The 14,477-nt window shown below is 39.4% G+C and overlaps 1 protein-coding gene across 2 annotated transcripts in view; it reads left to right on the top strand.

Moving 5' to 3' along the window:
* The window catches only part of LOC116329562 (filamin-A-interacting protein 1), a 52,337-nt gene continuing 37,860 nt past the window's right edge, over positions 1–14,477 (top strand). For both annotated transcript variants that reach the window (XM_031751610.2, XM_031751609.2), the window contains exon 1: positions 1–421. The gene's annotated coding sequence lies outside the window, so the exon portion shown is untranslated. The remainder of the gene's footprint in view (positions 422–14,477) is intronic.

Below are 14,477 nucleotides of genomic sequence, written 5' to 3'. Positions count from 1 at the left end.
ACAGAGTGAGAGCACAGGTTAAATATAGAGCAGAGCCTCAGTGCTGATGACCGGGAACAAGCAGGCGTAAAGAGAGAGGCTGAACATCCTGCGGCAAAAAGAGAACTTATTTTATTTCAGCTCAGAGAAAGAGTCTGTTTATTCTCATCTCTGCCCTCGCACGATCCCCTCCTCTCTCTCTCTGTCTTCAGTTCTCACTCATACTCTCTCGGCCAGTGAGCATACAGCCCAAACTTGGAGAGGACAAAGCTTCACCATGCTCCAACTTTGGCAGAAAAGAAGACACAGTGAAGGCTGGATTTAAGAGTTAAAGGAACGAAGACAGACGCGCTGGTGTGACGAGTGCTGGAGAAGAAGTGAAGCATTAATAAGGACCGGAGTCATTTTGGGACCGAACAGCTGTGACACTAAGAGCTACCAGGTGAGTAACTCTGATTTCTGACTTGTAAGGCAGATATTTTTTTTTTATTTGCCACAAAGAAATCTAGAAAAACATCTGACCACTACTGACATGGTTATGTGCCATCATATTTGCCAACATGCCAATATCAGTCTGCAGGGCTGTTATAGATGTATAGACCAATATTTTGACAATATATTGGTATATCCCATTACTGAAACACCTTACACTGATGGAAGCAAAACAGTATTTAGAATTGTTTGCGCATTTATTTATTTATTCATTTATTTATTGTTTGCAGTTATTATACAAAAAACAGGGCAATCATATAAAAACACACTTTTCCCTCAAATATGCAGAAATGCAAAGACCCAAAGATCTATATAAAGAGGTAGTGAATCACAACTGCTATTAAAGAAAAAAAAAATCCAGACAAGATTATCTGACTAATTTAAATGTCAGCTAACAGAAAAACTGACATAAATATAGGTTTTATATCACCAAGTTAACAGTTTGAGAAGTTATCAGAATGTTTATTTAAAATAAAAAACCCCCCAAAAAATATCCAGAATCCAAATATAATGATTAAAATAAAGAAATCCGGATATTTCAATAAGTAAAACAGTTTATAATAAAGATGTTTTACAGTAGTTTATATCAGCTAATTACTTAAGGTAGTTTTGAGGTGTTGTTCCATATTATTGGCAGCTGAATTATTTCCCGTTTTTTCATCAGAAAAAAAATCAGACGAGCTTTGTGCTCTGCTACTTTGTAATTTCATTCACTCAATAATCAAAAATACTAATAATCAGAAGTGTGGAAATGTTATATTTAAAATGTGTCTTGTCGATGCACAGCAACATCAGTCATACAAATGACGTTGCAGAACCACAAAGTCAGCTGAGGGAGGAGGTCAGGGTGGATGGACGGGTCAACAAAACATCAGCAGTGACTCAAACTGAGTTATTTTTGGAAGCCTGACTCATGACGGTGGATTTGATCTGTAATGGAGTGAAAACTGTGATCTAAACTAAGTGTGATGTATGTGCGTTCAGTTTAGAAATTATAACATTATTAGTTATTATTAGGCAAAAGTATTTTAAGGTCATTGTTGTAAATCCAGTTAAAAAGGTCACAAATATTTTGTGACCTTTGCTGCTTTGTGATTTTTTTTATACTGAAAAATCAAAAGGATTTCCAACTACCTTGAGATCTCAGAGACAAAAATATGAAGCACATTTTTATGAGGCTGGGGTCGGTTTTGAACTCACAGGCTAATAAACCTCTTCATGAACCTTTTACCTCACCGGATTATGTTTTATCAACTAAAGCATATCCAAATAATTCATGATGAATGATTAAACTTACTCAGAATTACTGAAAGCTGTAAAACATTTTTTGTTTATAATTTAACGGGTTTAAAGGCCTTCCTTTCCAAACTTGATTATTTTGTCACATACTGCACATTCATGATGCAAATTCTAGACTCTAAAAGGAGAGTGGGAGGCCATGCTCTGGTTTCCCACTCGGATCACTTTAATAAATGTCCAAAGAAAAACTGTACTCTTATCCCATGCCAGGTTTTTCTAATAGATTTATTAATATAACCCCCAAATCATAAATTTGTCTGCACAATCTCTTCAACAAACAGCATCCTTTAACCTAGAAATGGAAAATATGACAGAAGCAGATGATGCAGTAGATGTCTGTGCGAAGCTGGCAAAAATAGAAAGCGTGTAGAGTTACAAAACAGAGACACAGAAAGGCTCAAGTGTCACAAATAACATTCAGAGTTCAGTTTGTGCAGCATACCACACCCTGCACCCCCCAACCCTCGACTCTGATGGGAAATCTGGCTGAACAGTAGAGGGGACATATGTGTGCATAGAGAAAAAGTGTAGTAGATTTGTAGTCAATTGGCAAGTTGGGGAAAAAAAGCAGAAAACATAATTTTCCAAACGAGATGTTTGGCTGTTTTGCTGAGAAACCTGCGGGTTAATACTACCCCCATGCTTTTAACCTTCTAATATGGGCTTGGTTGGTCTTTAATGCAAGACTGTTATCTCCGCCTAAACATAGGGAGGAGCTAAAATCCTGCAACATAGTGATTTGATGGTCAACGATCAGTAGGAGAAGAAGCCCATCCGCTAACTGGAGAGTTGGTGGTTCGATCCCTGGCTGCTCCTGTCTGCATGCCAAAGTATGCCAACATACTTCTGGTTCTGCAGTGTGAAGCCAACAACCTGCATAAACCTGCATGGTTTTTTAAAGGCCAGCAGGGGGTGACTCCTCTGGTGGCAAAAAGAAATCTGTCCTTAACTTGGTTTTTGTGTGAGCTTAGTAAACACTTTCCTGATGAGTTTATGGTCTCCATCTCTAGTCTCAAGTCTTACTTACTTCAGGTGGATTTTCAATTTGTGCCTTTTGGTCCCACTTGAGTTAAAAAGCAGGGTTTGGTTAATGACTGGTCTACACTGACATGTATTGTCCCTGAGGTTTGGAGGCATCCCTTGCTGGTCAGCTGAGTTTTTAAAACTGAAAAGACTCAGGGCTTCTTAAGGGGAAGTCATAAATCAGTAGGCAACGTCTCTTTGGAATAAACCATTTTCTACACAAAATTACTGAAAACTGAAAGTCTGCAGACATTTTGAGAAGTCCATGGTTGTTAACGGTTGCGGTTACTGTTCTGATTTAATCTGATCTGTGCAACACCAAAACAGGTATGATGTGCATTCACTGTCTTTTATTTTAAAGGTCTTATTTATTCTTCTAAACATCTTCAAAATATACAATGTTTCAAGTCTACGTAGTGTTAAAGCAGAGCCACGTTGATATCTTTCTGACATTTGTTGAATTTGATTGGTTGACAGATTAAACAGCCAAAATTTGTCTTAAATGCAACAAAAGCTTTAAAGTGACATTAATCATCTCCTTTCCAGGTCCTGCTGTTACACTTAGACTCTATTAGAGTAGCTTTGCATGATTCACAGTTCAAAATAATCCTTATTTATTTCCTACTGGGCCTCAGTACAACCTCTCATTTCATGTCATTTCTGAAACAAGCCATTTTAGCTCCTCCCCCTTCGAGACAACTTTATTCTGATTGGCTGTCTCTTGCAAACAGAGGGACTTAAATTGGGATTATCAGGGATATCCATTTCCTGTGGCAACATAGGGGATTGCAGGGATTTCTTGAACATGCTGTACCCTAACTTCTTACTTTGGAGCAGGAGATACGTGACAGAAAATAAGGAAAAGCAGACTTGGCTCAGCTTTGTGTAGGTGCTGTGTGTAAACGAGAAATTATCAACCTTTTAAATCAGGCTGAAGTGGGGCCAAAATAATAACTTCAGAACTAAAGTGTAAGTGTGATCAGTTAAATGCTTTCAGGCGTCATTTAGATGTGTAGTGACGGCTTCAATAATGAGTTACTGGAATGAAGCGAAACCCACTGAGCCACGCTGAGTGTGTCGGTACTGAGTCATGAAAGGATCGTCTGTGAGACACTCGCTCAGTGAATCAGTGAGTTATGACTCCCTTACTCACAGCCCAGTAAAGGCTGGTTTCAGGAAGCAGTACATCAGGAGGCATTAATTTAATAGATGTTTTACCAGAGTGCATAAGCGCCGCTCAGCTGAGAGACAAGCTCTGCTCTTTCCGACACAGTTCCTACAGCAGCTGCAAAATCTGGAGGCGGGGAGGAGATGCTGCAGCAGGAAAACAATTTTCAGTCACACAAGGTTTGTTGTGTCCAGACTGAAATATCTATAAGCAGCTAATGAATGGAAAACGTGAACGTTTGTGCAAGTATGCCCTGCAGTCAAGTGCCATTAGTTTCCCTGAATGAAAGAAACACTTGTGTTACATTAATAGTAGTAAAGATGTACTGTGTTAAGGTTTTATGGTATTCCTGAGACGTCATGGGATCATTATGAGGGGAACGCAATTGTAAAAGGTTTTTTTTAATTATAGAATGTTACTTCCGGTGGAGGGAAAAGCCCCGCTGGGTTGGTTCATGCCTGCCCAGGACCTTTGTGCTGCACCCTGCTCATCCACCCCTATGGTCTCTTGTTATTTGGTCTGTTTAAATACTTTGACATAATCATGTCAGTGAGAAGCGTTTAACAGTGGTGCAGGCTTGTTAGTCTGCTGCACAGACTGTATAAAAGATGCACATAGCGATAGTGATATCACTCATTAGTGTAGTACCCCTTATTGTGTAGCTTCAGTGTTTTAGCATTCTGGTTGCCTCCTGTCATGTGTGGTAGGCAGGATGAAGGACCCAAATGCAGGACTCGTACATGGAACGTAAACTTAAAGCAGCAGCTTTTTTCACTGGGAAAAATCCTCCATAAAATAACTTTCAAAAACCAAAACCCTGAATATGGAAACTAAGAACTTAACACCTGGAAACAAGGAGCAGGGAACTAAGAATAACAGAAACCAGAAACATGGAGAAACTTACAGCACATAGGGTATCACAACAACAGACAGAGGAAAACACAGGGCTTAAATACACAACGGAGTAACGAGGGAATGGGAAACAGGAGGAAAACACAGCTGGGACTAATCTGACATAATGAGACGGGGAGGAAGCAAAACCAAATGCACCGAACACAGGACAAGGTACTATCAAAATAAAACAGGAAACCTTCACAAAGACACAGACTTGACACTGTGACATGGAGACATGACTGACTAGGGGAACAGAGAGAACATGAAACACAGAGACTAGAGTAACTAGACAGAAAACTAGAAACCAGGAACTATAAATAAAACACACATAGAAAAAAATTAAAGAGAACCAAACCCATGAAAAACAACAAATCAAAGAATATAACTTAAACCAGAATCACACAGACCCAGTAGCATGACACCTCCATGTTGGTTTGTGGAACCAAAAGGGTCCCGTATTTAAGCTGCACCCATAAACTGTACGGACACAACTCACCAACACATCCTGATGACATTGAGAGAAAATCCTGGAATTTTACTTTCCAAAACTAGAGCACAAAACAGCAGATGTCTGTGAAGGTTCTAAGTCATCCAGTCATCATCGTAGTCTAAGGAGCTTGGAAAGAAAAGCGTCTGGACTTCTTTAAGTGACTTGAAGACGTTTCACCTCTCATCGGTGAAGCTTCTTCAGTTCAAGGGTCAAATGGTGGAGAGTCCCAGATTTAAGCCCTGTGGAATTATCCCCCCGAGAGGGACAATGGACCCCCTAATGATCCTCTACCTAATCACATGAGCCAAGGTGTGAAAGCAGGTGTAGGTCACAATCAGCCAAGGTTTCGGGTGAGATCATTGTGAAACCTAGCCACACCCTATCATGTGGTTTCCTGAGGTCAGATGGCCCAGGATGTGAGTGGGCGTTAAGGCGTCTGGGAAGGGATCTCAAAACTGGACTATAGATGGCAGACAGTTGGTGTTGTAAACCACCGCCTCTGTTCAAAGATGGTCACTCACAGTGGACATAAATGGTTCTTTTACTCCTCTTTCAAACCATCTGTCTTCTCTGTCCAAAATGTGAACATTGGCATCCTCGAAAGAGTGACCTTTGTCCTTTAGACGCAGATGGACTGCTGAGTCTTGTCCCGTGCAGGTGGCTCTTCTATGTTGTGCCATGCGTTTGTGAAGTGGCTGTTTGGTCTCTCCGATGTAGAGGTCTGGGCATTCCTCGCTACACTGTACAGCATACACTACATTGTTAAGTTTGTGTTTAGGAGTTTTGTCTTTGGGATAAACCAGTTTTTGTCTAAGTGTGTTGCTGGGTCTCAAAACAGCAGATGTCTTTTCGGACACCTACCAATTGAATCACCTTGCTCTAGTTTTCATGTGGATGAGTTATTTAAAAAATCACCCCTCCTAAAGTTGTTGTGAAGGGACAAACTATCAAACTGCTTTTTGTATCAGGTTTTAAACATGTTTATCTCTGCTGTAACGTTTTTATATGGGATTCTATGGGTACTATCTCACCTTTGGAGTCAGCCTCAAGTGGACATTAGAGGAACTGCAGTTTTTGGCGCTTGATTCAGCTTAAGGCTACGTCTACACTAGCCCGGATAAATTTGAAAACGGTGTTTTCGTCTGAAAACTCTCCGCATCCACACTATTGTTTTCAGTCGTTTTCACAGAGTTGTGCACCCACATTGAAAGGTCCGAAAACGCTTACGTTCCTGCATTGCGCATGAATGAAACTTAAGACGATTCGACCTGCCTCATTTCTGTCTGCTATTGATTTACTTTCCGGCTCTTTGAAACGTTGCGGCAAAATGTTGAGGAAAAGCACCAAGTTTTTTAAATGGACTAACAATGAGGTGGAGTTGTTGCTGCGAGTAACACAAAAGTACAAAGTTGCAAAAGCGAGTGAGAATCAAAGAATTTGAAGAAAAGCTGTTTGGAGCACGTACAAACTGATATTAATCTTTAATAGGGCTCAAAATTGAGAGCAAACAAAACACTGCTGTATAATGCCCTCCGCTATCTTAGTTTAATTGGTCACATGACTGCATCACATAACTAAAATGTGTCATCGTTTTCGAAAAGGCTCCGGGTTTGCAGTCCACACTGCGACGCGAAAACGGCGTTTTCAAATGTATACACTTTGGAGAGTGTTTTCAAAACGCTGCGTTTTCCTTTAGCGAAAACGCCATCTCAGTGTGGACGGAAGGTCAAAACAGAGAGAAAAAGATGCGTTTTCAAACGAAAACGTATTAGTGTGGACATGGCCTAAACCGTTCTCGTGATTCCGTAGTGTAGTGGTGAAGATAAGTTAGTGGGAGAAAGAAACCACGGTACACGTGGCAGTATCAAACCAGGATAAAGGGAGGAAGGAAGAACAGCCCTGTATCGGTGTAATCTGTGCCAGATCACACATATGGATCCAGCCCTGTGGCAACCCCTTGGAAAATAGGGGAGCGGCCAAAAGTATTCAGTCAGCTGGGGTCTGTGTGGAGGTAGTCTCAGCACACACACGGGCTCTCTACAGGTGCTTCCTCCCACAGTCCAAAGACGTACGCATTATTTTAACCAGTGATTCTAAATTTGCTGCTGGTGTGAATGTTTTGTCTGTGCTAGCCCTGCGCTGACAGACGACCCCCAATGACTCTAAGCTGGATGAACAGTTTTGAAAAATGGTTGAATGGAAGAAAACAGATTTTCTGTAGCACCTTCTTAGGAATAAAACCACAGTAGCATAAAACATGGTGGGTTATGTGGAATTGCCTGGACCCAGGACACTGTTGTAAAAGATTTTAATCTAAAAATCTCTTTGTTTAGTAAAACTTTAACAACAGAAAGAAAAAGGTGCTCATCTCACTATTTCTGGTGGCTAACAAAAATTAGAAAAAAATAAAATAACCATTAAAAAAATTCCAGGTAAAACAAAATAAAAAAACAGAAAAAACTAAAAAATGAATACAGAAAATTCCTTCATTTTAAAATCTTACGTTGTACCGTATTTTAACATTTTTTTCTGCACATAAGAAAAAAAAGAAGAGTAAAAACCATCTGAAAATATTTTAATCATGTGTTATCAGATGAAGTCTGCATATTTGCAAAATCTGGACCATTGTGCACTATATAGGAAGCTTTTATATTGTTCCTTCACTCCTTAATGTTTGTGCACTGGACTCCTCAGGGTACAGCCGGACCTGACACAGGCTACAAACCTTCACATGTTTCCTTTGGATTTATTTCATGGTTTTGCTTTGGTTCTGATTTTGCTTTGAGGATTGAACTATACATCAGACGTCTCCTCTTCTATTTAAAAATGTTCCCGCTTTGATGTATTTCAGAGCTGAACATTAAACAGAGAAGCTCTTTAACTCGACCTCCTCTCTGTTGTTGTACCCAGCATGCTCCGACCCTGCCCAGATCTCCTGGGACCTTCCCTTTGCTTTGCTAGCTATTTTAAAAAGTTGTCTTTTTTCTGGGTGTGCATACAGGCAGCAAAAAAACAAAAAAACAAACAAAAACCAATGGATGGGGATAAAAAACAGCATAATTAATTTTTGAATGTGGAAATTGTTTGCTTGACCCGTCCGTCAGCACGTTATTTTTCAAAATGATCAAACATAATCTGCAACATGAAACCACTGATTAGAGTTTGGTGGCGATCCAGATGTTTGATTTGCACCAGTTGTTTCAAATCCTAACAGGATATTAAATGGGTCAACATATGTCTCTTCTAAACTGTTATGATGAAAGAGCGGATGTGTTTGGGTGTAACGCTTTGTGAACGCAGCGCTGATCATGACCAGGATCCCAACAAACTTTCATAACCATGCAATTCATAAAAAAGATCTCATCTCAACCCAGCTTTCACAACTCGACAGTTTTTTCTTATTGTGTTATTTCATCATTTTCTGTGTCTCTTTCCTTTTAATTTCCCAATAACTGGAATCTTTGGGTTTCAGAAGGGCGATTCTTCTGCGATTCGTCAGTCATAATCACTCTAGTGCAAAACCGAAAAGTAACTAGTCAGAAAAAAGTTTTGAGAAATCATGTTTTTGACTTCTGTTTCAGGAGTATTGTGCTTTGTGTTGTAAAATAGATCTTAGTTCCTTACATAAAAATGGAAGCAGATATATGATACTTCTGGAAGATTTCACCAAGAAGTAAAATAAATAAATAAAATGCAGCTGAATTACAAATAAAGTAGTTGTAAATGTTAATAAGAAGTTTATAAATGGAGTATTTTCCAGAACTGGTCAAACAGTCGATTATAGGTATCTCCTTAATGATTTAAAGAGCTAAAAATGACAAATTTTTGCTACTTCTGTCATGCCTTTAGTGTTTCTTATTAATGTCTTGTAGTTGTAAGGAATTAATCAGTTTCTAAGCATTATTAGATCTTGTAATTCTCCATCATAATCCTTTGATAAATCAGAAACTTGTACCCAAAATCCTTACTGTCTGGGCTCCGTGCCATAGGGTAGGATTACTCTGATAAGTGAAGTGAATAAAACTTGATGTTTGACTCAGGAAACTTATGTAGATAATGGAAAAGATTTGCTTCTAGGAATAGCTCCAATGTTTCCAGTACATTTATAGCTTGACATCAGAGGTGAAAATTGCTTTGCAGATCCAAAGCAAACACAATTAAATCAAAAGATTAATCCCTCATTTCTTTTTGGCTGTTTTAAAATACCCTCCTGGTGGCTGTGAAAACTCGATCAAATGTTTGACTTGAATTTGCATTCAAGAAAGAAAAGTGAGGAAAAACTATAACCGATTTCTAAAACCATTGCAGATTCTGGTCGCATTAGCCTTTAAATTCTCAGTTTCAGCTTGTAACAGTGTGACCGTAACTTCCATTTGCAACCCAAGGCCAACTGATAAGACAGGAACCATGAGATCATTCTGCTAATTCAGCTCACTAATCTGTGTGGGACCAGCGTCCGCCGTCATGTTTGGTTTCATAACAACAACTGCTGTTCCCATGACAGCATAACATGGAGCAGAGGGGAGCGCTGCATTTGTTTGGCTACACTTTTCTGTAGCCACGAGGAGGGCATATCAAACAGCTGATAACATCAAGATGGATCACGCTGGGAAAGATGGGATGTTGATGTTGTGGCAAGCTGTCTGAGCTCAGCCTTGAGTTTACCATCATATTAAAAGGTAGACATGCTGCACTCTTATCCAGGTTTGAATCAGTGTTTCATATTTATTTTTATTTTTAGGGACATAATGCCCTCCAATATCTGGACTGAGACTTTGTTTGATGCATTTGATGTGTGACCTGAACCTTGATACATACTGCAAAGGCTTCCTTATGACCCACACTGTAAAATGTCCTCCTTTGACACTCCTTTGGATGCTTGAATCCAGCAAGTTTGTTCCCCTCATTCACCTTACACAGTTATTACTTCAATAGATTCATCCTAAAAACAGCAGAACCAAAGAAAACTGCTGAGAACCCTAAAATAAGTTAAAAGTCATCCCCCCCATCCATCCATCCATCCATCCATCCACCCACCCATTCTCAGGCCAGATGAGATAGTTTGTCTCCAGGGTTTCCTCCCACTTGCATGGTACTGGAAAACCCAGCATGTTCTCATCCACAGGGCATCAGTTTTCTGTACATGCTGTGACACAGCGGTTAGATGAACAGCAGGGACATTACACAGGAGATCAGCCAGTGCAAACAGTCCAAACAAGCCCAAAGGTCAAACACTGGGAAATACAAAGAAAAACATGACTAGTATCACATAGAAAAAAACACATATTTGTGAAAACTAAAATCAAACTTGAATCTTTTTTCTTGAAGCAGGTTTAAATTATGATTTTAACTGTTTAGCTCCTTGAGGACAGCTTTACCCCTCAACTGCAGCCAGTTTCAGCACTGTAAGATCAACACATGCTGTAGATTGGCTCTGCAACATAAAAGATGGATGTAACTTCTGGGTCTGAAACTAATTTGCAAACAACTGAAATCTTCATTCTTTCTAGGGGCCAGTAGGAGGTGACTCCAGTACTTGCATAAAAAACTTCTGCTTAAATCGTGGAAGTCTGTGGGAAAATGACCCAGTGCTCCCTCATGTTTACCTCAGTAAACACTTTCCTGCTAGTTTCCAGGCTTCTGAATAAAACATGAGGTTATTTTTGTAAATAAGGGTCTTTATTCAAGTTAAACTGGAAGATTACTGTGGTTGTGCTCATTGTCAAGGGTTTCACAGTGAGATGGACTGCTGTTCATCACATTTGGTTTCAAAATGATGCAAGAAAGGTCAGCTTAAGGCTTCACAACAGGACTTCACTAACCAATTGATGAGCCATGGTGTGTAACTCTATGCTCTGCACTTACCAGTGAATGAAGTGATAACAGCCTCCTCGTTGGCTGAGGAAGCCACATGTTGGCAAAAGACTGATAACGACTGATAACAGCCATTCAGCCGGCTGATAACAGGTATCAGTGATTCAAGGCTCTCATTAAGTGTCGATTTAGTTATTCAGGTTCTCATATCCGAGATTTTCTATTTGAATGTAGATCTTCTTCACTGATGTGAGAAGCCTTATGCATACTTAATAAATCTCTGTCTCCTTTAGTTAGTATGTCTGTTTGTGATATGGTGGGAGTCTTATGGTACGGTCCAAACTTATTCCTCTCTCATGACTCATTTCTCGAGTCATGCATGTGGTGGGCTGACCACCAACCACTTGAGATTGGTTAACGCTCAGGAGCTAAACGGCTTGTAAAAATTTAAAGTGACGTAAAATAAGCAGCATTCAAACCCTTGTGATATCCTGCCTCGCTCTCACTTCCCCCCCAGCCCCCTCCTCCCCCTCTTCCTCCTCCTCCTCCTCCTCTCAGAGTTTATGAGTCAAGTGACTTCATACTCAGTCCATTTGAAAGGCATGTGGGACTTGGATGCTGGCCTGCTGCATGTTGGGATGATGTCAGCTCTCTGGACTGGTCACCACTGATTAGAGCTCACGCACAAACTCCTGGGAGGAAACCTGCCTCATACAAACCCGAAGAATTTTAGCCCCGATGACTGACGAGGTCCGGGAATGCACCAGGATTTGGATGGTTAAAACCTCCCAATTTAGGAGTTTTATGGTAGAAGCAACAAGAGATTAGATTTCAGTATGATCATTTATGGTGAAACAACAGCAAACAAACTAAATTCTCCATGAAGCCGAGAGCATCTCAGCTATTTAAGCTTCAGCAGAATTATTAAGTGGATAAAAGCTTCCAGAGAGGAGGAGAAAAGTGAAACTGACTGAGAGGATTTGTTAGGTAATAAAATATTTTTTATCCAATCTGCTGTCCAAAAAACATAACATTGTAATTATAATTAAAGGGTTCTGCCAAATATTTTTAGAAAGAATAACTACCTAGATTATGTTCATAGCAATCATTTCCTCCTTTCATGAAGCGCTGCTTCAGCTCAGAAGATGATCAGAACAGTAGTCTGTTAATTTCACAACTGACTCTTTCCAAGGCCACCGTAATTATCTAAGGTTACGTGATTTCATTTGGACATGTTGTTAATAGAATTTCAATTCTTCCTCACCTTTATCAGCTGATGTTACAAAGCTTTGCTGTTATAAAGCAATAGCACATTATATAGTAATTGTAAGGAGGGAGGTTTGGGGGGTGAAAACTGAAAACATCAACTGTTGACAAACTTAGAACTCCTGGTCCTGGAGTCCTTTTACCCAGTGTGTCTGTTTACTGATTGAATTACTGTTACTTTTTTTTTTAACAAGGTAAATCTTTTAACCATGTTTGCCATTACACATCATGTTATATGCCATAGCATGTAGGACATTTGGACCCAAACACAAAGCAGAGTTAAAAAACAAAGAAAATCCCAAAACATAGATCCAGAGACAGACTGGAAACAGCTGGATGATAAGTCGCCAGTGACAACAATCAAGACAGTGAGACGGGAGATGAAATAACACTAAACAGAAGATACCAGTGACAAAGAGCTATCAAAGTCAAACAGGAAACTAATAATGTCATAACCAGAGATGGGGCGTTACTGTAATCTGATTACTTTTTTCAAGTAACGAGTAATGTAAGGGATTACTATTGCAAAAACGGTAATTAGATTACCGTTACTTTCACGTAGGAACGCTGCGTTACTGCATTACTAAAACCGTGATTTTTTGAGAACGTCTCATGACAGTGACGTAAGCGTGTGAGACGTTCGTGACAACAGCTGTGTGCAGATCATAATATATCGAGTGCGGACAGAGTGTAGCATGCAGCGTTTAAAGCGTGGAAGTACTGACCTTACTTTGAGTTTGATTCCATAAAACGTGACAAAAACATTAGTGTCCGTTGTGCGTGGGAAGAAAACTTCTTTTTACAGCGAAAAACTCCCTAAACTTCCAAGCAAGCACCGAGTGTACTATGACGTAATGTGAAATTCACAGAGAAACTCGCGGATTCTTCCACTGACCGCTGCGGCACACCTGCACCAGGGTAAACCTCCGCCTACCCCAGTCCTGCTTTACAGGTGAAAATAGAGCAACAGGACCGCTAGTCTTTGATTTTATTTATTTTCTGCTGTGTTTTACTTGCATCTATTTGAAAGAGTGAGTGTAAACACAAAAAAATATTTTATTTTATGTGCTGGAATGTGCAGAAAATAGGTTTAAATGTTAAACAAATTTCTTCCAGTCAGAGAATGTTGCATATAATTAAGTTTTTGCTTGATGCATAAAGTTAAAAGATTTAAAGTTTAATGTTTTAAAAAGAGACTTTTCCATTTGATTACATTTTGTATGATGGATTATGCAGAAAAAGTAGAATTGGGCTGAAAGATCTATCGCTTTATCACCTATTCAGGTTGTAAATCGTGTTTTTAAAAAGTAACTAAGTAACTAAGTAATTAATTACTTTTGAAAATAAGTAATCAGTAAAGTAACGGGATTACTTTTGGGGGGAAGTAATCAGTAATTAGTAACTGATTACTTTTTTCAAGTAACTTGACCAACACTGGTCATAACAGGAAGAAGAATTTAACAGAGAGAAAATGCTGACAACTTCAATATTAAACTAATGCCAGAGAGACAGAAAGAGTAAACTAGGCAAACCAAACGTAACGATGTAAAGGACACAGTCATGAATAAGAAAAGAAATCCAAGGACCCAGAAACAAATTAAAAAAACATTAACAATACCCACAAGCTCAACAAAGCTGAAAACAAAAGGATAATCTCATGTTTGGAGTTTCTATTGCTCAGAGAGCAAAACAACATTTCATGATCTTTTAACAAAGAGTGAAAATAGAAAAAAATAATTTACATATTGGATTTGATTCAGGAACACGTCTGCGTCATGTAGAGTGGACATTAGTGAAAGTTACAGATACAAACATTTAAGCCACAGTCAGTCTTCAGGTGTAGAATATAATGTACTAAAAAGCCCATGAACCTGCCTCTGCAAAACACCTTGTGCAGACATGTAAGTGAAATCCTTCCTTTGCTTAATATTCCATAATACACTGTATGCTTCTGCTCCTGACTCCTGGATTAAAGATAAAATTAAGTCATGGGTGCTCTATGATAACCGAACTGCCAATGAGGGCTGTCGGCTGTAACTGAATGGATGAATT

This window comes from Oreochromis aureus, linkage group 15 (genome assembly GCF_013358895.1).
Source record: "Oreochromis aureus strain Israel breed Guangdong linkage group 15, ZZ_aureus, whole genome shotgun sequence".
Classification (NCBI taxonomy): Eukaryota; Metazoa; Chordata; class Actinopteri; order Cichliformes; family Cichlidae; genus Oreochromis; species Oreochromis aureus.
Note: the sequence above shows the minus strand (reverse complement) of the source record. Positions and strands in the feature narration are given on the sequence as shown.